This window comes from Camponotus vicinus, unplaced genomic scaffold (assembly GCF_025532165.1).
Source record: "Camponotus vicinus isolate PSW18456_S1 unplaced genomic scaffold, iyCamVici1.0 SCAF_5, whole genome shotgun sequence".
NCBI classification, from domain to species: Eukaryota; Metazoa; Arthropoda; class Insecta; order Hymenoptera; family Formicidae; genus Camponotus; species Camponotus vicinus.
In genome coordinates this window covers 11,120,550-11,135,497 of record NW_028141977.1, presented here as the reverse complement: position 1 = coordinate 11,135,497, position 14,948 = coordinate 11,120,550, and the positions used below count along the sequence as shown (strand labels likewise).

Below are 14,948 nucleotides of genomic sequence, written 5' to 3'. Positions count from 1 at the left end.
AAGGATATGAACGTATAAATTAATCAAAAATATGAATATAAAAGAATAAAATAAAAATTTGTATCAAAATCAAAAGAAATAAATGTAAATATGAGACGTAAATACATATTTAAATGGCGCAAACATATAAAAGCGAAGTAAATATGGAGTAAAAATTGGAGTAAGAATATCTAAAAGAAATAAAAAGTGAGGGGGGAAAAGGATAAAAAGAGAGTGAATGATTAAAGATGCGATTAATATTGCATATTAAATAAGATTTAACTTTCCAAAATTATTTTTTATAATATTGTAAATTAAATTAATATACATATATATTTTTTAATGATATAATACTTTATGTTTCGATTTAATTTAATAATAATTAAAAATTATTATTATATTTTATATTGTTTATTTTATATTATTTATTATTGTTTGTTATTTATTTCTGAAATAATATAATTCTGTGATAGCAAGACAGAGAGAGGAAAACGCATTTAATAATTCACTTGTATACATGCAGTCGAAGCATGCATATAGTGCAACACACATTGAAAATAGATAATGCACGTACATTACCGTATATGTATGCGCAGACAGAGCGTTACAAATTACAAATAAGCAGACATTTTTCCGCGGGTTAATTAGCACGGCACATCACATCACTGGACGCGCAGACATCACATCGATCTCGACATGTGACTGTATTGCGAAAAAAGAACCGACCAAACTCTACGACTTCGCAAACCTTTCGAGCGAGTTAAACAGTTTGATCCATCGCCGCGGGCTGCCGTGGAAACGAACCCAGCGACCATGGACATTAAAGCGAGAGAAAAAAAGGGGGCAGGGCTTCACGCAAAGAGCAGCGCTTACCGCAAATGAAAAGGAAGCATTTGCCGAGGAAATATCTCTTTTGCGATGTCAAAAAAAGCGCGAATACGGTTTCCGACTTGAGCGAGCTGTCGGCGCTTTTGAGATATAACTTTTTCAAATTAACTTCGTTGAACCGCCGCACATTCAAAATTTTGTTAAACGAAAAATGAAATGGAAAAAAATCGCGCGAAAAATCTGGAAAGTTGCGATTCAACGCATTCACATGTGTATCTCGTTATTCTCAAACACGCTTTCCGAAACGCGATTTTGCTTTTCGCATTTGCGGAAAAGTTTGAGGTGAAACTCTCGCGAAGAAGTTTTGGCCTTTTAAAGGTGTAGACATCTAATGCGAACTTGAAGGAAACCAAGTACATCTTGGCTTACACGAAACTGAGGAAATGTACCGTATAGTTCTGCTGCAACACGCCATAGAATGCCTAGAACTATCGATCTTAAGTATCATAAAATCTTTTTCATTCGTGTTTTATTATTTCTCGTTAAAACGAAAGACAATTCATGCGATTTTCCTACTATTATCTCTATTTTCAACAACTATATAATGCTCTAATCATTTGATTATTATTTTATTATAATAAAATATATTATAAAAATAATATAAATAATATATAATAAGATAAAAATATTATAAAATATAAAAATAATATATAATATAATAATATAATAAATTATAATATAATAAAATAGTACAAAATAAGTAGTACAAATATAGTCTGTAAGAAATAAAATGGAAAAGATCATAAATTGTCGAATATACAGGGTGTTTCATTTTAATCCGACCAGTCGAATATCTCGAAAACCAAGCCCGGGAGAGAAAAATATTTCAGACAAAAGTTGTTTGGTTTCAAGGGGGCCATAAGATGGTATCATTGGTTTGACCTTGAAGAGTCATTTGAAGGTCACGTGAAGGTCACTTCAATTTTTTTAAATGGAACACCCTATATATTTTTGCACACTCTTGTAGCTTATCTCGAGAGCTTTCCAAAACACTATCATTAAGTACCTTTTCGTTAAGTACTTTTTGAGTTATGAGGGTTGAAATAATTTCTTAATTTTACATAAACCGTAAAATATCTTGTAAAATATTCACTTTTCGATTATCTTACCTTAATACTTTTATGTACAAAATAATGAGAGGAATCAATTGGTGTAAAAAAAACACATAGTTGTTTTTAAGAAAAAATATGGAATTGTTAATTGCAAATTACATATTTTTTCTTCAAAACAACTATGTGTTTTCTTTACACCAATTGATTCCTCTCATTATTTTGTACGTAAAAGTATTAAGGTAAGATAATCGAAAAATGAATATTTTACTAGATATTTTACGGTTTATGTAGAATTAAGAAATTATTTCAAGCCTCATAACTCAAAAAGTACTTAACGAAAAGGTACTTAATTATAGTGTTTTGGAAAGCTCTCGATGTCAGCTACAAGAATGTGCAAAAATATATAGGGTATTCCATTTAAGAAATTTAAGGTGACCTTTATGTGACCTTCAAATGACTGTTCAAGGTCAAATCATTGTCACCATCTTATGGCCCCCTCGAAACCAAACAACTTTTGTCTAAAATATTTTTCTCTCCCAGGCTTGGTTTTCGAGATATTCGACTGGTCGGATTAAAATGAAACACCCTGTATATTATATGATACGCATTGCAAAGAAAAATTTACAAACATAATTAAATATAATGGATATCATGATAGATCTTATTTCTCTTTGCGACAAAATTCACATTGGAAAAAAGAAACTAGAGAAATTCGATCGCTCTGTCTGATCTGTTTAAAGAGGAGAGACCTCACGCTATTGATTCTTCATCAATTATTCCGCTCCTACGAGTAAAGCAAAGCGGTCGAAAGTCGAAAACTGTTAAATTGATACCGACATAATTGCTATCCGATCGTATGAAGATCCTGGCCTCGGTATCCGTCGAGAAAAAATTCTTCAGGCGAAAAAGGACATGCTACCACGTACCAGTTTGATTGGAAAAGTTTCTCACGTCGAGAGAGGACATTAATTGAATCTGTATTGTCTGAAAAGAAAGTTCTTTGCGTGACTTGTCTCCTCGTTTAATGTAAAGGATCGTGAATTTGTGAAAACAAGATGGTGATGTCGTCTCTTGTAAAAAAATTTGAAGCATTCCGAATTTGTGTGTGTGCACATGCGTGTATATGTATTTTGTATTTTTATTATACTGTTTTTCAAGATTTATTCAATGAATAATTTAATGGATCACACACAAATTCAATGATTAGGTAAATCATGTTTCTATTTAACTTTGAAATTAAAAGTAAATTCTCGAGAAATTTAAAAATTATACAAATGAAAGATTAAATCAAAATTATTATGTGAAATGTGTATATATGTATATTTATTTATTTATTTATTTTAATATATATATTGTTATACAAAAATAAGAACAGTTTATTTAACGTGATTATTTTGAATAAATTTATAAATAGTAAATAAATTTTAAATCGGAAATTTCTATATTTCATTTTAGATATGCACGCAAGAAACTTTTTTTTAATTTTATATTTTACTTAATATTTTTATATATATGTATAATACTTTTATCGATAATTATTTGCCATCAATCTTCCGATACGATTGATGCTCTGCAATTTATGATAGATTTCTTACAGTCTATTTATCGATTAATCCCATTGGAGATAGAGCTAATATGAAAGATGTAAAGCAAATAGAGATTTTCTTCGTTTCTTGTTTCTTTTTTTCTTCTTTAAAGATTCAATTATTGGAAATTTATATTCTACTCTAACGTCTCGTTTACAATGAAAGGGAAAATTTAATCTTTATCATACAATTAATCTGAGATTTCTGAAAAGAATAGCTTTGAATTTTTATATATTCTTTAATATTATACATATATATGGACTAAAAAGTCGGATTAAAAAATCAGATTTATCTGTTTTTTTATTTATTTTAATTTTTTTTTAGAAAGATTTAAATAATTAAGTTTTTTTAATAATTAGACTATGTTATAGGAAATTCTCTTTTATCTCGTATTGAAGAGTAAGAAGATGGAAATTTAATGATCTCCATTTTATTTTATAGGATTTAAAAAAAGATTATCGCACAAAGTGTAAGATATATTAGTACATAGAGAAGAGAAACGGATTCAAATGCTATTAAACTAATTCCCGACTCCAATAATTCATTTTAATAGAATACGAGAAAAATTAATTTCCCTCGATTCTTTTTAATCCACTTGCTTTTATGAAAACGATTTATACTAATTTCAAAAGTCATACATACGATCTCCAACAATAACAGATCAGACGTAAGAGACAATCGCGTTCTACATCAAAGGCTTAAAACAAATTTTCCAAGGCTTGCTTTCGGATTATTCTTTTTCCAACTAACAATAATGATCATGATATGCGATACAAAAGGAAATAAATAAAAAACAAAAAAGTTAAAAAAAAAACATAACCGACTCGCGGCGTTATTTCGTCCAACGACTTAAATAGGGTAACTGTCCCTTATCTAAGACAAGGGTGAGGACGCACCCCATCGCTTGTTATCGTAGTCCGAAAAGTGGACCTAACCCGCGCAAAGGACATAGATACGTACACATGCGGAGGCGCGATTGCGCGTTGGCGAGGCGGCGTCGCGACGGCGCGTTGGCGTCGCGCCCAGTGTGTGGCGAGGATGCGCGAGGGCGGTGTCGGTGGGGTGGTAGCGAGAAAGAGTCGTTCTCGTCTACTCGTCGTGCGTTCCTCGCCGTCGTCGTCGTCGCCGTCGTCGACGTGCGCGTCGCGGCGCTCGGCCCTCGAGACGCAAACCCCCAACCGCGGAACGCGCTCGCGGTGATTGTTCAGGTACTCCGTTTTGGTACGCGACACCTGGTGTGTCGTACGGCCCTCGAGTCGTCGGGACCGACAGGGAAAGAGAGAGGAAAGGGAGCACGCGCGCATCTCATCCACGATAACGTCGCGCCCGCTTTTCACGCGTGTGCGTCGTCGCGGCGTCTCGCGGTTGCTCCACGGAAACGTCCTCGGCTCGCTGGAGGAGCAAGCAAAGTTATAATCCCGCCTTGTCGTCGTCGTCGTCGTCGGCATCGTCATCATCGACGTCGTCGTGGGTGGTGGTGGTGCTAGTGCCGGTGCTGGTGATTGTCTCGTCTGCTGTTGTCCAATTGTTGTTATTGTCTAAAGTATCTCACACCGGGGGTAAGTTGATTAGGTTCCTTTTGCCTCCGAATCCCAGTGGGATTATGTGTTATTCCGTGGAGACGCGAAACGGGTAGAGAGGACGCGACGAAAGTGTGTTTCGGGGAGGCAAGTTTGAAAAGCTTAACCCATATAATTCGATTCGTGTCTTACCGAGGGTTGTCACGAGTAACCTAGTTGGCAATTTTCGCAACCCTCGTGTTTACGTCGCTTCTTTTTACTCTCTATCTGTCCCTTTTCTTCTTTTATTTTCATCCTCGCTGCCTCTCTTTCTCGCTCTCTTTTTCGCTGGTGGGGGTGGTAAACACGCGTTCTGCAGAAACATCGATGAAATGACGCTGAGAATCCCGCCAGTGGGAAATAACCTCGGTAAATCGCACTTTTATTCGCGTTGAGTTCAACTTCATTGTTCTAACGAGCAATAAAAATGATTAAATTGATATCGTTATAATCCTAGTAATTCAGATATTGCTGCGCTATTAGAGAGAACGAGAATGATCTCACATTCAATTGAAATACGATTGACATGGATTAAATATAATTGTAACTCGAAGATAAAAACGTGACATCGCATGTTTATTTATAAAATAATAATCATGACGCTCTTTTTAATGTAGTTTCATATCATCACAATCAATATATAAATCACCGTAAATATTTTTATATCATGAAAATATTAAATTTATCATTGAAAAAATACAATTTTAATCGAGCTGTTATTATGCAAATATACGAATTAATGTATACAATTTTTAGATAGTAGATACAACATACATGTGAAAGCAACGTAAAACACTTTTATTTAAAATTATTAATTGACTTTTCATATTTACATAACAAAATAATTATCCTCTATATTTGATATCTATATTATAGATATTTATATAAATACTTTATTCAATATTATATCGATATCTCTCTCATTCCCAGGTTACCGATATTATTAATCAATGTTAAAAGTTAGATGTAATAAAATAACACTTCAGCCGTTATCGATTCGTCTCGTATGCTCGAAGAAGAAAATTATTTTCAATCGGTCGCTGCATATTATGTATTATGTTGCATGTATAAATATCGCTTATAGTTGCGATAATTAATTATGTTATAAAAATACTTCTTTTTCCCCTTTTCTTTCTTTATTTTTATCGATTATTTGTTAATTATATTATGCTAAGATAGTGCTAAGCTATTATAAGCTAGCGCGATTTATTTGACCTGTTCTCTTTAATCTTTTCTTATTTTGGTAATTATTATTCGCTAAATGAAACATGATTTTGCTGCATTGTTACGAGACTTTTGTCATAGAGAACATGAAATATATATTCTCTTTTGCGAAGGGAATTAACGGCTTATCTCAATTCGGGACTCGATTAACGAATCACCATTTAAATCGAATTTCCTTGCGGGACGCGTTGTAAGAGCACTCGACTTCTCTCGTTTTGTTTGTCGCATGGGTACTCGTACGATCGTTTTTTTTCCGTCACGCTTCCAATTAACGTCCCACAAGCGGTCGAGTACTTAATTTACATATAAGCTTGGAGTGGGCATTTTTGGTGTCAGACCGCTTTTTTATGCTCGATATCGAACGAAGAAAAATAGCAAACAGATTACGTATTTTTTTCGCACATATGTTAAATTTGTAAAAATTAGATATTGGGATAGATTTCGGGCTTGCAATGCAAACATTTTTTTAAAACTTGCAATACGGTTCATTTTAGTCAAAGTTTTGAAAATTTAAGTTAAAAGACACGTATAAAGATATCCGCAGTTTTAATTTTTGATGAATTCCTTGAATTATTCAGAATTAAATTTTCTTCACACGAAACAAAAATGATATTTAACATCGAGTAACAAACAATAGTGAAAAAAAATCCACTCACATTTCAAAAATTTATCAACAAAATATCTCGTTTGAAATTGTATCTAACATATAATTTTAATATATTTTATTAGAAATGGTATCGATATAGAAGATAAGTATTCCAATTATTAAGAGAAAAATCAAGAGAGCCGCGTGTCAATTGACGACGACTTAATGGTCAGCTAATTTGGCGCGTTAAATCGGCCTGACAACATGACAGAGGTAATTCCGTTCGCGATCGTCGTCGTGGGAATTCGGGATTACGATTTGCACGTGAGGAGCAAACCAATCACACGCGGCTATTATTTACCGAGCGTAAAGCAAGCGCCAGCGGCTAAGAAGTTTATACGCTAAAAACAGATTTCATCGCTTTCGCACGAGAGAGAGAGAGAGAGAGAGAGAGAGAGAGAGAGAGAGAGAGAGAGAGAGAGAGAGAGAGAGAGAGAGAGAAATCTGATTTAATCCCTTTAATTGTTACTAGCGGAAAGGGATTGTGATTTAATCTTCTGAAATCTCAGTTGTAAATCGCGAATTTTTACGATAGTACATTTAAATCTATATGCAAACACACGTGTTTCGATATCCTGGTTGAAATGATACATGTTACGTTTTATATTTCTCTCTCTTTCTCTCCTTCCTTCTGTCTCTTCCTCTCTCTTTTTTTCTCCCTCTCTCTCGTTATTCGACAAAAAATGCATGCAGTTATTTAAATTTTTTGCAAATAATATTTTTTCTTTATTTTTTATATTTTAGCATTAATATAAAATTATCTAAGAAATAGAAATAGAACAGAAAGAATATAGTTTCAATAATGTTGTTTTTTCTTTCTTTCTTTTTTAAATTTATAAAACAAAGTCGTTTGAAAAAAAGAATCTTGCTCAACGCTCACTATCGAGCATATGAATATTTTATACATATATGGTTCGTGTATTTAATGCCGTCTTGTGAGGATTTCATTTGCGCAAAATGTCGGTTATAAAATGCTTTATCGTTGGCTTCAGAATTGGTAACAGCATTTCAGGAAAGTACTGAATATACCGCATAAAATAATTAAAACTTTCATCGCCGCTCCTCTTATCAACGTTACGCCGCTTGTCCCGTCATATGCAGATATGTTCGATTTAACCTCAAAACCGCAAAAGATATTAATATCGAATATAACTAAAAAAATATCGAATATAACTAAAATGGAAAATTAGAATCGAGATTCGAAAATCCAAAGGTCCCTTTTTCTAAAAGTTCTTTAACTGAAATTTTTTTTATTTCGGAAATTAGGAATTTAATGTTACAAAATTTATTTTGCGACTTGTCTATTTTGTATACATAATAAATACAATGAAATTTTTATAATACTAGAACATTACAAAATGCGAGCTATTTAGTTCCTTCTATTATGTAATATAATCCGAAAAAGAAGATATGTATATATAATTAATAATTAAATTATATATATATATATATATATATATATATATATATATAATTATATATGTATAAATATATCATAAATATATATAGGCAACTTACAATTAGATATGTATAATATTGCGACTCTCTTTTTATCGCTTCTTACAATATTCTATATAATATTCTATATACTTTTATATATATATATATATATATATATATATATATATAATTTTATGTATATGATTACATAAAATAGGCAATTTTTTTTCTTCCTCCATGCTCATTGCTCACTGCTTCTGTTCTTGCTCATTGCTCATCCTCGTGTTCATTTTCCTGCTTTTGCTCCTAGTTTGAAGAAAAAAAATTGAATCATGTATAAAATTATGTATAAAATTACATGCGTAATTATATCTAGAATATTATAATAAGTCAAAACGCGCGCGCGCGTACCATTTCATTTCTTCTACTATGTAGTAAAATTTGAAAAAATTCTGTATAATTTAATTAATATAAATATACAGTTTAATAAATATACACATAAATAAATAAATAAATAAATATATATATATATATATATATATATATATATATATATATATATATATATATATATATATATATAGTAGAAGGAATGAAGTGTGTGACATGCGTTTTATAATTTCTAGTAATAATAAAATCAAATGTAATAATTGCAAACAATTTTTAATATCAATGCTAAACTATCAAATGTTGATTAAATATTCAAACAAATCGAAATTCGAAAAATAATAAGGATGATTGTCAAAAAATTAAGTAAAAATTTTTATTTTTATAATACAAAAATATTTGTTGTTAACACAAAAATTTAATTGTAAAATGTATATATATGTTTTCTAAAAATATAATATTTTAAGAAAACTGAAACATACATACATATAACATAAACTATAAGCGTTTTATTTTGTGTGTATTTTGTACAATTACTTATATATCAATTTTTCCGTTTTTTCAAAATCATTTGAATTAAAATTTTACATACATTTAAAATTGAGTTTTTAAAATGTTTAAAAGACTGTCAAATGCATCGCTCAGTTATTGATAGGTTTTATTGATATGAAGTAATGTATAGCGCAGCATCGAGATAATCAATCAGCATTGCGGAAAAGAGGGATATTTGCGAATATCGATTCAATGTGCTGTTTTTAAGAGTGGAAAATTAAATCAAAAAACAAAAACACATATACATACTTGTCGGATAAAGATGAATAAAAATTTTCCATTCTTGGATAATTTTTTGTTTTTAATTATATTCTCTTTCTATTCAATTTTATGTTAATTAATTTTCTCACTTTCGGATAAAGCATTGTTTTATGTTCTTATTAGCTTGTCAAATAAAAGATTGCTCTTTTAACGTCACTCGAGATGTATTGTTAATTGCTTCGCTCTACAACCTTTGCTCTAAATAAATTCTTTTTTTCTTTTTTTTTTTTTCATAAAACGGAAAGTGCGAAAAATGCTTTTGTCCAGAACAAAACGTGTTTTTCTTTCTTTTTCTTTTTTCATTTTTAGAGTGGATAGTGAAAAGCGCGTATACAATATTATTCGATGAGCTTCCAAAGAATGTTGTGCAATTTTGAGGGCACAAAGAGCGGCGGGAGAATATCGTTGAAGTTTTTACCTCATTCTCATTCTTTTATATCAGCATCAGAAAATTTCATTGAGCAAGATTAAAAGATGAATATTAGTACCTAATGATTCGAGATACCAGTTCAACGTGTTGTAATTTTATACCTTTACACCTTTATTTAGATCCTTATTGTACCGTAAAATATTTCAATTTTTCTTCGTTGTCTTTGAATTTTTCGGATAGAGTGTCATGAGTATTTTATGTTTCTTTATCGATACAAAAGTCTTGAGTTCGTCCTCGACAAGCAGACACACCGGCGACCGATAAGAGCATTGAATATGCAGCCGAGCTTCCTTAATAAAAGCCAATAGCTCGAGCAAGAATTTTCATGTGCTGCTTATCGGTCTAGAGTCTTCGAATGGCGATGGGCGCCTGACGAGGAGCAAACTGTCATCGTTAAAGATGACACCTCGTTATCCGATAATAATATTCATCAAGAAGCTTTTTCATCCCATCGAGAGTCGATCAGTATTCACGAAAGATTCACGATGGCCTTATTCGCGAATATTAAATCGAGTTGTTGAAACGACCGGTAGAGAGATAAAAATTATTCTGAAAATTTACAAAGCTTTTGAACATCCAAAGAATTTATTTTTAATATATTTAATAACGTATTAAAAAAGAATCAAATGCATTTGTAAAATTGTAAAAAAAAAAGATGATTTCGACTGTAGTTTAAAAAATTTTTCTGATTGCATATAAAATATGATTGTCGGATTCATATTATTGTGCTTTTGAAATATCACGTGTAGTTTTACCGTATATTTTCTTGGATCGCGAATAAACGTAAACAGCTAGATAAATACAGCACAATAGATCGCAATGACTTCGGCTCGTAATAATAAAGTAACATTCTCTGCAAGCTCGTAATAATAAAGTAACAATCTCTGATCCAATTACACTGATTACAGGAATTAAAGAAACTAATAAGATACTATTAATAAATAGACTCCATTTATAATCATCTATATGCTATAAACCAGTAAAAAATGTAAAATACATGTCTTTTTAATTAAAAAATTAAATATAATATTTAATATTTACATAATATTTAATTTTATTAACACATTATTTTATAATATTTATAAAATATTACATTGTTACCCGTAAATTGATCTCTTGGCAAAATATGTATGCATGCTTTGCAAAAAATTATATTCCATAAAGAATTAAGGCATGACGCATGATTGTAAAGTAGGCTCTTTTATTACGTTCTGGTACGCTTAGAATTCGAACAATAGACAGGACATGTGTAGGAAGCTGGTCAAGTATTTTGTACCTTCAGGTGCATTAGCAAGCTGAAAGGTCGCAATAAATTACCTGTGTGATAACCGATTCCTTCTCTCTCTCTCTCTCTCTTTCTTTCTACGCACATACATGCATATACATATATCTCTATCTATAACTTCTCTCTCCTTTTCTATTTTCCTCGCTCCTATTTCTATGTTCCGCTCTCGTTACGACGGGATAGTTTAAAGGGCGAATTTCCGCTTTGTTATTATTTGAACAGACTCAAACGGAGGAATCGATAAATTCCTCCGTTCGACATCTACCAGCGTCGGATCTCATAGCATTAACCGGAGATTAACATTACCGCTATTTACACGGATACTACGCGACACGTAGAGATAAACTGGAAATGATAGCAAGGTGAGAAATTCGATCAAACGGCAAGCATTCGATGCAATTTGAAAAACATAGAAAATTTTACAGATTATAATATATTTTTACAATAATGTTTATTTGTCAATTTTAATCTAGGAGACATTTCTTAACATTCAAATTTATATTAATAACAACATTTAATTGCTTAAAGCACACACATATATATGCGTTGAATTAATAATATTATTTTAAAAAATATGCACACCTACCGAACACGCAAGATAATTCACGATATTTTGACCGTCTCCTGAAGTGAATATTCTAGGGATTTCAACGGAAATTTTGTTTGGGTAATTCAGTTTCAGTCGATGGAGAGTCTGAAATTGTCAGGGAGCTCGTAGATACCTCAAGACCCAGGAGAGAAGGATCCAGAGCTCGAAGCTTTCGAAGAAAAGTACGATAGACATCCTTTTGTCTCTCCTTGTCAAGTTTCGTCTACAGTTTACCTACCGCGATTGTTCTAGCATAGCGAGCGCTAGAAGCATGATAACAAGATTGCGCGCAAAATAGGACAAGAGGGTAATTTTATTTCTCGCGACAAATTTAATATCATTTTTCTATAAATTAATATAACGAGTATAAATAGATTAGATAGATACACTTAAGCAAAAGAAATATCGCATATAGTCTTGCGACTTTAAAAATTATCAGAAATAATTATTATATAATCCATCTATCACATTCCATAGTTATTGTGATATTTGTTATTATTATATGTAATTTAATAATGAATTATGTTATCCTATAATTACGTAACCATGAATGAGCACAAGATATAATAGCTACATGTATCCTACCAGAAGGAATTTAATATTAACTCTCAAGCTTTCATTTCCAACGTGCAACATTTAACACAAAGGACCTCCGTTATTACGGTTGTCTAAATGACATGATATAGCTAAGAAATATCCGCGACCGGATAAAATTGCAATGTTAGAGAGGAGTGAGTGGGATCGTTCTCAGTTTCTATCGGGTTCTTCATTATTAACGAGGTTCTGAAACACATATCAATGATGAACGCTGTATGAGCACCGGCGAAACGTTGATATATGTAATTTGAAATTTATTAATGTGTGCGCGACGAACAGCCGGCGGTCGATATTTAATATTTAACGAATTCCGGCTGCTACGTAACCCCGTTTGACTCCCCATAAACCTGTCGCGAGTCAAAGAAACATCGAGGATTTTTTACGGTCCGCGTTAGCTTTTCAATATCGAACCGCAGCAGGATACGTGACGAGAGATTTTTCGGTGGCTTTTATGTCAGTGACTGTCGGTACCGCGTTGCACGTGGTCATAGATATCTGTAAATTCGAATATTGCATCATATCGGTCATTGACGACGCCGGTTTATTGTCGTTTAACTCTCTATATTCTATATTGTATTTGTCAAATTTGCACGTATTGCATCGTTTTTTAAGGACATTTCTTGTGAAAGAATTATTTTTATTTTTAATCGATTTATGTGCAATTGACGCGATATATTTTTTCTCCTGTTTGTTATCCTTTAAAATCCTTTATGTTATCCTTTATGTTATCCTTTTTTATAGAGAGAGATTTTTTTAGAGAAAATTACTCGAAATGTGTTACTCGAGAGTTTAAGGCTGAAATATCTTGTATATTTCTCTCTTGTTTTTTGTTCACTTTACTTTTATACCTAGTTGCGTCTCAACCTCCACGTATAAATCTGCGCATTTGTGAAGTATGTTCACAGAGATTGGCGTTCTATTCATGGAACATATTTTTGATGGTAATATAAGGGCAAATGAAAAATATCGACCTTACACATTACCTGGTTTTATACGATATATACATATGTGTGTGTAAGAATATAGAATGTCCGTGAGATTTTGACTGCTGATTTGATATTCCTCTTATTTTTTCGCTCTTTTTTCTCCAACAATCTTATTGCCCAATTTAAAACTCTTGCTAAGTATTTTTTAATGTGATTCAATATTTCATATAACAGCAGCCGAATTTCAATTTCAGTTTTGTAAGGAATAATGTTAATGTTTTTTGTTACTGCATTTTGTTATACAATAAACTAAATTGTTTGCTTATAATATTTTGATAAAAGTAGACATTTTTGGCGTAAATATTAAATATTAAAAAATTTTATTTATTTTAGTTATTTCAGAAATTTTATTTATTTTAGATATTTTTTCAATTTATTTATATAATAAAATTCTCTTATTTAGAAACTGAAGTTGAAAAATGTATGTGTAACAATTAAAAAACACACATATATAGATTTTTAAAATTTTAACTTCTTTTTACAAAAACTCCGTTTGTATGAAGATTCGACATTTTATAAAACGGTTGATTTTAGGTAAAGCCCGCATATGTATGACATATAATCTGATTTAAGATTTCCATGGAAACGATCTTTTGTAATATAACACTTTCCATTTACCCCTATAAATATACACGGAAATTTTTGTCGTGCTTAATAGTATATTGTGTCAAAGTTTTATATAATATCTCATTGTAAATATGTTGTAATATTTTGTCTAAAATAAATTCATTTCCGTGAAATATATATTTCTTCATTTATGTCATCTTTCAATATTGATGGTGGATGACAGCAAAAGATATAGAACGCATAGTGATAACGTGCGACGGAGGAAAAGTTTAATAACCGCTTTTAAGCGACGCGCGACGGTTGCTACAAGAATAATTGACGCAAAACCGCCTGGCAATCGTCTTCGCGGATGGACGTCTTGTTATGATTTATGCTTCGTCGGAAACACGCCAACGAACAACTCCGCGATGTTCGTGACGGTGTTACCGTCGCAATTTTACCAACCATTAATTCCATGTGTGATACATCCCTTCATATTTTACCACTTTATTAACACTTCATCAACTATCACGTCAAAGAATTTATACGATTTATATCTGTATTTTCTTGAAAGTTAGCGTTTCAATGAAGACTTTATTTTCCACTTAATTTGCGTTTATCATTCGTAAAATGTGACTATATAGACTAAGGGATTAATAAAACTATAATTGTTGTGGTTTTCAAGGAAGTACAGAGATATAATTTGTATATGTATAATTACTAATCAAAGTTTTTGAGACATTATGGATATACTATTAAGTATTTTATCGCTTAAATTTACATATTACATATTTTATAACGTTTATAAATTCAAAATTAAATATATGCTTCCAAATTGTCTGATAATATTTATAAATTGTCTGGCGATTAAATATTTCATTATATATATAGTTATCTCGATACTTGATTTTTTGAAATGTAACCACAAAATTAAAATGCAA

At 31.5% G+C, this 14,948-nt stretch overlaps 1 protein-coding gene across 11 annotated transcripts in view; it reads left to right on the top strand.

Annotated features, from left to right (window-relative positions):
• The window catches only part of Nachra3 (nicotinic acetylcholine receptor alpha3 subunit), a 73,930-nt gene that overhangs the window by 9,612 nt on the left and 49,370 nt on the right, over window positions 1–14,948 (top strand). Inside the window, exons 2-3 of one of the 11 annotated variants that reach the window (XM_083101039.1) lie at window positions 7,018–7,198; window positions 11,966–12,185. The exons of 6 other annotated variants lie outside the window; for them this stretch is intronic. The gene's annotated coding sequence lies outside the window, so the exon portion shown is untranslated. Of the gene's footprint in view, window positions 1–4,545; window positions 5,065–7,017; window positions 7,199–11,965; window positions 12,186–14,948 lie in introns of those variants that run through there. 4 more of the 11 variants (XM_083101042.1, XM_083101041.1, XM_083101040.1 and 1 more) reach the window with 4 other exon arrangements.